The sequence below is a fragment of the Marmota marmota genome, unplaced genomic scaffold (genome assembly GCF_001458135.2).
Source record: "Marmota marmota marmota unplaced genomic scaffold, marMar, whole genome shotgun sequence".
NCBI lineage: Eukaryota > Metazoa > Chordata > Mammalia > Rodentia > Sciuridae > Marmota > Marmota marmota.
In genome coordinates this window covers 132,662-143,109 of record NW_026000093.1, presented here as the reverse complement: position 1 = coordinate 143,109, position 10,448 = coordinate 132,662, and the positions used below count along the sequence as shown (strand labels likewise).

General features: G+C 37.3%; 1 pseudogene; it reads right to left on the bottom strand.

The window, feature by feature from the left end:
• Positions 1 to 10,448, bottom strand: part of LOC107142233 — a 120,207-nt pseudogene that overhangs the window by 49,574 nt on the left and 60,185 nt on the right.

The window sequence follows — 10,448 nt, the reverse complement described above, 5'->3', positions numbered from 1 at the left end:
AACCCCCCCCCCCCTTTTTTTTTTGTGCCAGCTTCGAAGTTTATATATGGTTTTTGGAGAGCACGGGGCAAAGTCTATTTAAAATGAGTACTGAAAAAGGCATTCTTATTACCAACTGGGTTCATATTTTTCCTTTCTGTATCCCATCTTCCTTCCAGTGACTCCCAACTGGGTTCACTCCAAGGACAAAGAATTTGGTAGAAGGTATTCCAAGAGTGAGTCTCAAGGTTTTTTAATTTGAATAGGCCTTAATGGTGCTCATTAACATATCTATCCATTAGCCTCCAGATGTGGTTAAATAAGATGACCATTATACAGCTGCCTGGTCATTTCACTATTTATTTTATTTTATTTTTTCCTCAATCAAGGTGAGCAGGGAACCCTGCCTTTGTGAAGAGAGCTGGAAATTTGGGATTTAATCTCAGACCTATAAATAGCTAAACTATCAGATAGCCATTCTGGATTTGAGATACTTCTTAGTCTACATTTAGAAAGCTCAGGAGGCATGAGGATGGTGAGTTCAAAACCAGACTGAGCAACTTAGTGAGGTTCTAAGAAACTCAGTGAGACCCTGTCTCTACATAAAAATACAAAAAGAGGTTGAGAATGTGGGTCAGTAGATAAATACCTCTGGGAATAATTCCTGGTCTAAAATAAACAAACATATAAACAACAAAAACAAACACTCAGGAGGAGCAAGAACAGGGGTCCCTAAAAAAGCTACAGCTTCTCTCATGCAGGAACACAACTAATGAAGTTGGGGCCCTCTTCCCAGTCTTCACCACACAATCTGGGGACATGCTGAGCTAATGGCACACAGATGCCCACATAGGAATTCAGGAAGGCTCTGAAACACCATACAGTTATGGAACAAAAGACTTGAGGTCTCAAATACTGATATGAGCTCCACTAGACTAGTCAGAGAAAACTGAAGGCTAAGCTGCCATGGAGAGACCCTCTAGCCACCAGACTCTGGAGACAATTATGGGGAGTTTTCAGCCACCATTGCCAGTCCCATTGGCTTCAAACAACCTCCCTACCCAGTCTAAAAACAAGAACACACACTTACCATTTCCTGGCTTTCAGGTGAAAGACCTAAGCAATTTCATTCTGCTTGGGATCTTATTTTGCTCTGAAACTTAACCTCTGACTTATTGTAATCCTAGTCAAGAAAAAATCTACAGAAAAGCTCTGTGGAAACAGTCCAGTTCTCGGAAAAGCCAGAAAAGCCGCAGATAGGCCAAGATAACCACATATCTGAAATTCCAGATGGCTTCCACCTAGGTGTGGTGACCAATATCTAAACTAGAAGCCCTGCAGTTTGGCACGTACTCCCCTTGCGACATCCTCACGGTTTAAACCAATCAGTTTAAATGAATCCCCCTCTTGTAGTGACCAATCCCTCCTACCCAACTTGTTCCTGCCAGTGAATGTGCTAATCATGTTTTAGAATTGTTATTTGATTTTCCCGTGGTGTGTGATGATTTGCTAGGAGATGCTATGATGTATGTGGGGGTCCCTGCCTTCTCCAAAGAATGCATAAAACTACCGCAAAACCTGGGCTCGGGGCCTCTTAGCGTCACCTGTTGCTGTGTGTGTGCGGAGGACCGAGCTAGCTCGCAATAAACACCTCTTTGCTGCTTACATCGATCTTGGGTCTCTGGTGGTCTTTTGGGGGTCCCGAATTCGAGCATAACACAGGATGCTTAGTGTTCCCCATGTAGTTTTTTTTCAGCTCCAGTGTAGCACAGAAACCTGGAAACATAAAAATGGATTCAATGAAGGCAGGCTCCAGAAAAAAAAAAAGGAACAGAAGACTGTGGAAGCCCACCCCCTCATCACTGGCTGTGTCTTGATTGGGCAGTTCTCACCCAAGAGACAGATTGGAAATGGCTTCAGGAACTTCCTCCAAAATTGAGCCTTGTAGTGATACTGCCAGTTATTGGTGACAAGTCTTAGTTTCCCTCATGTTGAACTCCGAACATTAGAGAAGCTTGCTAAGGCAAGCATATGAAGCAGGGTTTATTTAGAAAAGGGTAACATAGACTTCTCCCATGAGGGAGAAGGGGGACATAGCTGGTATCATGGTATCCCAAGAAGCAAGGGGTTCTGCCCTTTTTATATGTCCTAGGCTTCCTTTGTTTTCCTGCCTTTCCCCCCTTATCTTTATCCTTCCTGAGGACTGTCTAGGCCCAGAAAGGCTTGGTGGGATGGCCTAATGGTGGGAAATAGGTGGGTTGAAGGGGGAAGGGCAGGATGGAGTAGACAAGGACACATTAACAACCTTATAGCTCCCTATAGGGAGGGGAAATTCCTGGGACAGGTTACCTTGGCAACAGGAGCAGGGGCATGTTCTTGATACTATCCCTCAGGGGACAGTCTCCAACTTCCCAGATTCACTCAAAATTGGTTTCGTAGATTTAACCTGACTGGATTTACCTATCTACACTGACTGCCTGTCTAATTCTGGTTTCAGTAGGCCTACTGTTTGAGTGACAGTAAATTGCATCCAGATCAGAATCAAGTAAGGACACAAAGACAGGTTTTTGGCTGCCCTGTTTTTGTTGATCAAACACTGGGGATCCACCACATGCAGAGGTGCATGCCTGTAATCCCAGCAGCTAGAGAGTCTGAGGCAGGAGGACAGTGAGTTCAAAGCCAGCCTCAGCAATGGCAAGGCACTAAGAACCTCACTGAGATGCTGTGTTTAAATAAAATACAAATAGTGTAAGGGTAAAAGAAATTGAAGTTAAAGTGTAAAAGACCAGACATTGGAAAGTTTCTAAGCTGCAAGGCCTGAGTTAAAATGTAAAGGACCAGGTATTGTTAAGTTCCTATGCTACATGCAAAACCTGAAATTCCTGTAGCTGTTAAGACAATGCTTGGAACCGCCCAGTAAATATCTCCCCTGACCGCCTGGTTGTTTAATAACTTAGGGCCCTGTGTGGCCTTGCACGTAGGCATCGCAGGGCCTGGACCAATCAGTTTGAATGTGTACCCCGCTTTAGAACTGACCTATCACCCCTGCCAGACTTGTTCCCGCCAATGAATGAACTAATCATGTCTCAGAATTGTTGTTTGATTTTCCCGCGGTGTATGATGATTTGTTAAAGGAGACTGTGATGTATGTAAAGTTCCCGCCCTCCCCAAAAAAGTGTACTTAAGCAGTGCTCAGCCCCTGCTCGGGGCTCTGGGCTGCTCTCCCTTCTTGAGTGGGCACGGAGCCCCAGCATGCTGGAATCTCAGTAAATCCCCTTCTGCTAATTGCATGAGTGGTCTCTTGGTGGTCTCTCCCTCCGACGCTTCGCCAGTCCCTTACAATAGGACTGTGAATGTGGTCTCAGTGGTCATGTGCTCCTGAGTTCAACTGTCAGTAGCAAAAACAAACAAACAAACAAACAAACAAACAAAACACTGGTGATCAGACCCATGGGTATTATTCACTACAGAGCCCCAGGACCACAGAAGAATGGATTGATGGATAGATAGAAACATAGATAGAGTCCTGGGGAAGGGTCTCAACATCTCCTATGATGGCTTTTCAAGTAACTGATATTACAGGAATGCTCCACAGCCCTGGAATCTTTTTTTTTTTTTGCTGTGAATTGCATTAAGAGGCTCAGGATAAAATTATTTCATGGCAGAGTTCCCTCCAAATATGTAGATCTAGCCCAGACAGAAGTGCATATATATAAAAATGAAATATCACAATTACTTTAAATTTTTATTTAATATTTCTGTTCTGTGGTCTTATGAGAAAACAGCTTGAGACTTCAACTCATAAGTAATTCCCCGAGGTAGCAATGTCCCCCACTCCCCTACAAAAAATGGAGCACAAATAAAATTTTAAAGTTTCTAGTATTAACATTTACAATAAACAAGAGTTGAATGGTGCCAAGTCTCTAGATCTCTCAGTATTCCAGAACCTAGAGTATAAGGAATTAAAAAATAAATTATTTGCAATTTTGCCTTGAGCATAATAATAGAACTATGATGTCTGTTTTTTCTTTGGTATGGGGTACGATGAGAATATTAGCACAAATCATAGGCATTTATGTCTATACTTATACTTTCTATAATTCAATACAGCCCATCAACAGAGTCAACTTCAAATTTAAATGAAGAAAAAATTAATTATTATTGCCAAGGTCCAGCCCTAACAGAAATCCAGAGGTCCTGAAGCAAGAGTAGCATGGGGTACTGAAGTATAAGTTGCTTCAGCAAAAGAAGAGGAGACAGAATGACAGGTTGCAAGTTACAAGCAGCCTTCAGAAGGATCTGATGCCACTAGAGGGGCCTTTACATTTACACATTTTTTACAGGTGTTTAATCATGTAGTTAATGAATAGCATCAAAGCCCCAAAGTTCTTTGATTTACATAATTTTTCAAGAGTTGCAATATTTCTGATATATATTAACTTCATAAGATATTGAACACATTGTTTAAAATATGTTCCTGTAACCTTTGCCAATCATGATTAAGCTTTTACATTTTCACCTCAATCACTAAGTACTAGACTGTGCAACTTGACTACCTGTATCTTGACCTATTATTAACTTTTAACTTTAAAGCATACCTATGATTATTGGTAAGCTTTTTTGCTTCTAAACTTAAGCCCTAATAATACACACTTATTCTTATTATACATTATAATAATATTATAATTATAATAATTATATATGATTATAATATAATAATTATATATAATATATTATACATAATATATTATACATAATATATAATAATAAATAATTATAATATTATCATATAATATTATAATAAAATTATAATAATATTCTTATAAGAATATTATTCTTATTATACTTATTATACAGTGAAACCTATTACTTAAAAGCCTACTATTCTGAACTGACTCTAAAATATATCTATATAAATTTTTACATTATTCTGTTTTTCCAAGGTAATTTTCTTTTTTCATATGATCTATTTAACTGATTTTTAAAGAGTTTCTTTAATCTTTCATCAAATTATACAAATTCTTATGTCTTTATATTCTTTAATTAAAGGGCAGGCTCTGCATTTCAACTCATTTGCTCTTAATATTAACTATGTGTTTCCCATTTTCATCATGAATTCCTGTGTAGGGCAAAGAAGGATCTGTTAGTGAAGGGAATATATGTTGCACAGGTTGTGGCTTTAGAATGAGGGACTTAGTGTAAACTGTTAAGCTTTTCTCAGGAACCTTGATTTGCAATCTTTTCCCTTTGAATTTCTTAAGAAATAACACTACTGTTTGTATTGTGAGAGATACTGAAACACATCTCAGGACATATCTTATTTGTATCCTTAGTCTAATTCTGGGAATTTTCCTGCAATCTCAGGCAACATGTACTTTTATTATTGATTGTTGTATGCCCTATTATCTATCTCATGAGTATCATGAACAAAACACTTAACATTCCCCATGGTTCTGGTTTCCTGGTGGTGCAGCCCTGTCACAGCATCCCCCACACTGTGACCCTCTCAGATAGCAGGTGCAGGAACACCTCCACCACACTATCTATAAGATACCAGCTAGTTTCCATATGGAAACTAGCTGGCATCTTGTGATTGAATCTTGGCATCCAGCCAATATTGAGTGAATTAGTTATCTGTCATTGGATAACAAGTCATTCTAAAATGTATTCAGTCACTGGACCCTGAGCCATATCCCAAGCCTTATTTTGTATTTTATTTAAAGAAAGAGTCTCACTGAGTTACTTAGCAGCTCGTCTTTGCTGAAGCTGGAATTGAACTCATGATCCTCCTGCTTCAGCCTTCCAAGATACTGGGATTACAGAAGTGCACCATTGCACTCAGCTCTGTTCACATATTTAATGCCAGCATTCCCTCTTTGCCTTGTCAACTATTTTTTTTCTATTTTACATTTCAAATGAATGCAGTATTTCTATTTTTTTTCTCCAAGAACTGGATGGCAGTATAAAGATTTTGCTTTCTCTTTGTGAGCATTTCACATGAGAGAAAAGCAGACAACTGTAGTTTGAAAAATAAGAACAATGTGTCTCTGCTCTCTGTCTTCCCACATACAGATACCTTATCACAATATCTGATTTGAAATTCCTCCTTTTAGAATTTCCTGTGGGATGTGTCCTCATTCTAACCTCCCATATTGTCCTACTTGTGGGTTTCATAACTGCCTAACAAAAGGTTTGAACAGCCACCATGTCTAAAGTCTGTTGGAGTGTCTAGTAAATATCATTCCTTGGGTCTTTTCCCTCTAGAGAGCAGTATAAAGTATGAAGTGAAGGCACTCCAAGGAGTCTCTGATAGCCCTTCAGCTGGCAAGGATCTTTTAGTGATACAGGGCTGGGACACTCTAAAAAATTGAGGTAGTGTGAAGACCAACTCCTTCAAATGCAGATTTTTTTTCAATCAAGACAATAAGTTTCCAAACTTATCAATCAGAGTGGCAGGCAATGAGTTTATTAGAAGTGATGTGAAGGAGGAACAAGGTGACACTCTGACAGAAGAAAGTGTGTTCTCTCTGAAAAGAAAATAGCATGGCTCTCTTGCACTCCAGTTTTTTTAAAGATCTAAAAAAAGATCCCAAAGAGTCCTGCCCAGGTACAGTTCTTGACTTGGGACTGATAGCAGGATAACATCAAACTCAAGTATCCTCTGCCATGACAACTTTAGGTTAATTAGGCTCATGTTCACCCTTTCTAATTGAATTCTTAAGCATAAACTCACACAGAATTTATGGTAGTAGGGATTATCTTTATTTCCAGAATCTGGTCTATAGCAGGGTCACAAAAGTCTTCAATTCAGGGTAACTTAAGTTGCTCTTATGAACATTATTTTGAAACTGCATTTCTTCTGCAGATAACAGTTTGTTAAGGAATGTGACATATCCTGTCCAGTTAAGCCAGAATTTTCTTGGAAAATAAAGCATGGGGTCAATATGTTGGCCCTATTTATTTATGTTACTACATGTTGAAAATAGAGCTAGTCTACCACTGAGCTACATCACCAGCCCTTTTTTTATATTTTATTTAAAGACAAGGCCTCACTGATTTCGTTAGTGCCTCACTGATAAGTTGCTGGGTCTGGCTTTACATTTATGATTCTCCTGCCACACCCTCCCAAGCTACTGGGAATACAGGCATGTGGCACCATGTGCAACCTACCATTTACCTTAAAGGTACTTCAGTTCTTTTACCAGGTTCTGTGAATAATATTACAATGAAAATGGAACTGCAGTGTTTTCTATGATGTAATGACTCCAATACTTTTTGAGATACATACCCAGAATTACTACTACTAAATCATCTGGCATTTTTATTTTAACTTTTTGAAGAATACAAATATCATTTTCAAAAATATCTTTATTCAATTTATATTCTCACCAACATTTTTACAACTGAGTCTTCATATCCATGCTCATATGCTCTGGGGTACCTACTATGTTTCAGATGATTATTTTTTACTTTGAAATATTTTACTTATTTATTTATTAGTCATAGATAGACAAATTACTTTTATTTTATTTATTTATTTTTATGTGGTACTGATGCTTAAATACAGTGCCTCCTATATGCTGGGCAAGCACTCTAAACTGAGCCAGAACCCCAAACCATATCTTTCAGATTTGTATCACAGGCATTCTGACAACACTGCACAAGGTACAGAAACTTTTTCATTTGACTGATGCATTAAATTTTGATGCAAGTGTATTAGATTCCAGACTATCAAGTAGCCAGAGGAAGAGTGTGCTATAAATATTTTCTGTGATGAAACAGGGATTTCTAACACTTTGCCTACACTACTCTGAAAATTTTACTCCTTGGAAGTAGTTTAAAACAATGCAAATCCAATTGTTTGCAATATATGAAGCTTTACACATGCTCAGTCTCTATTGCTTATAGAATTCGGAAGTTTAGGATACACTCTCTTGAACCGAAGTTGCTAATATTAGACACTCAGTGCATGGAGAAACTTATTCTGGAAAAAAACTGGTAGGCATGGGATTAGTACTGGGGTGAACAAGGTTAGGTCAGGGATCAGAAAGTGCTCAAATCTTTTGTTTGTTTGTTTGTTTTTGTCTCCAAAAGACTAAAAAGTTTTAATGACTGGCAACATGTAACAGTGACTTTTAAAATGCTAAAAATAAAATACTGCTAAATTAGTTTTGTTATGACTGGCTGTATATTATAAAAACACAAGTAAAATCACATTTTCTGAAATAACAGTAAACAAACAAGAAATACACCAAATGTCAAAAATGTCTTTTGGGTTTAACATTCCTGAAACTAGTAAAAATAGTGATAGATATCTCCCTATAGATCATTAAATATAAAAACAACTTATAAAACACATTAGAATTTTATTGTTTGAAGAATACAGCATATGAAATCACAAGAATGTCAAAATGAAAAGTCATAGGCTTCAAACATACAATACATTATCAGATGCAGTAAAATATTAATTAACCTGAACTCTGCATCAGAAAGAAAAAGGAACGGAAAAATATCTAAGTTGTTTACTTGAGAAATAAATACACTAAAAAAAAAAAAAGCTTAAGGATGTTACAGTACAAATTGGAAAAGCCAATACTTATTTACTTATTATTTCTCTAGACAAGACTACCTTTGGTACTTAAACTTTTTAAAAAACAATTCCATCTCATCCAAACTTACTTTATGGATATGACATCCAGGAAGTAACTTGAAGTAACTTCAACTTAAAACATTTGGCAAAATTATTAACATTTTTCTTATATGAGGGAAGTGTATTTGGTAACTGTATAACAATATTTCCCTTTTACTGAAATGCAAAACATTATTAAAACACCTAATACTTATAAACTTTACTTATTTAGCTCTCCAATTAAAATTGGAATCATGGCAGCAAGAATCTATTTTTTGGGATTGGGGAATATAGAAATTTAAATGATTAGAAAGTGCTAAGTTAGATATCTTACAAAGTCTATTGGCATATTGCTTAATTTTCCCTTTTGTACCCATAATTGAATCAAAAGAGAAGCAATTCTTCCAGCAAAAGAAGTTAGCAAAACCATTGGTAAATCTCTTCTTGGAACAAACTGACACCTTTGATATGTAACTTCTCTGCCCTAACTTCAGGTTGTGATTCAAATGAGAAGACACCAAGTAGAAGACTACCACTTTGTCATTTTCATACTTATATATCACTTCTTCTCTAACCAATGGATAAATTAAGATGAAAATGACAGAAAATTATAAAGTCAGCTTATATATGATCTTAATCTCCCCTTATTTAAAGTGACCCCTGACTTTGAGGAGATATTTCTCAAATATATAGAACTTCACTCAACAACTCAAATGCCCAGGTGTACCCTAGCCTTTTCTACTCATTTGATTGAGGAATTCTTTCAATTGTTCAATGACTCTAAATCTCAGAACTCATTGATGACTTTGTCAAAGAAGGACCCATAACATGAGTAGATGTGTATTCAATGTATCAGTAGAGAAAGGGAGGGTTAGGGGCCTCTTATTCTCCTATATTTCTGTTATGGTCCAGTTGTGAGGTGTCCTCCAAAAGCTCACATGTGAGACAATGTAGGAAGGTTTGGAGAAGAAATAATTGGGTCATAGCCATAACCTCATCAGTGAATGAGTCCCTGAATGAATTAACTGTGTGGTAACTGAAGTGATAGTGTGTGGCTGAAGGAAGTGGGAATTGGGGATGTGGCTTTGGAGTATAAATTTGTATATTTCCCCAAAACAAATTCTGTCTCTATTTTGTGATCACCAAGTATGCTGCTTCCCTCTGCCACACACTTCTGCCATGATGTTCTGCCTCACCTTGAGCTCTGAGAAATGGAGCAGTCTTTTATAGACAAAGACCTCTGAAACCCTAAGCCTACAAATAAACTTTTATTCCTCTATAATTTCTCTGGTCAATATCTTTAGTAACACTGGTGAAAAAGGTTGAATAAAACAAATTCTAACTTCATCTCATCTTTTAAAAATTATTTTTAAATTTTTATTTGTGTATTTATTTTTATATGACAGCAGAATGCATTACAATTCTTATTACACATAGAGAGCACAATTTTTCATATCTCTGGTTGTATACATAGTATATGTGTATACTTGATCATCACATTCCATCATCATTAATTACCCCATGCCCCCTCCAACCCCTCTGCCCTATCTAGGGTTCATCTATTCCTCCCATGCTCCCTCTCCCTATCCCACAATGAATAACCCTCCTTATTTTTTTTTTAATTTTTATTGTTGGTTGTTCAAAACATTACATAGTTCTTGATATATCATATTTCACACATTGATTCAAGTGGGTTATGAACTCCCATTTTCACCCCTTATACAGATTGCAGAATCACATCAGTTACATATCCATTGATTTACATATTGCCATACTAGTGTCTGTTGTATTCTGCTGCCTTTCCTATCTTCTACTATCCCCCCTCCCCTTCCCTCCCCTC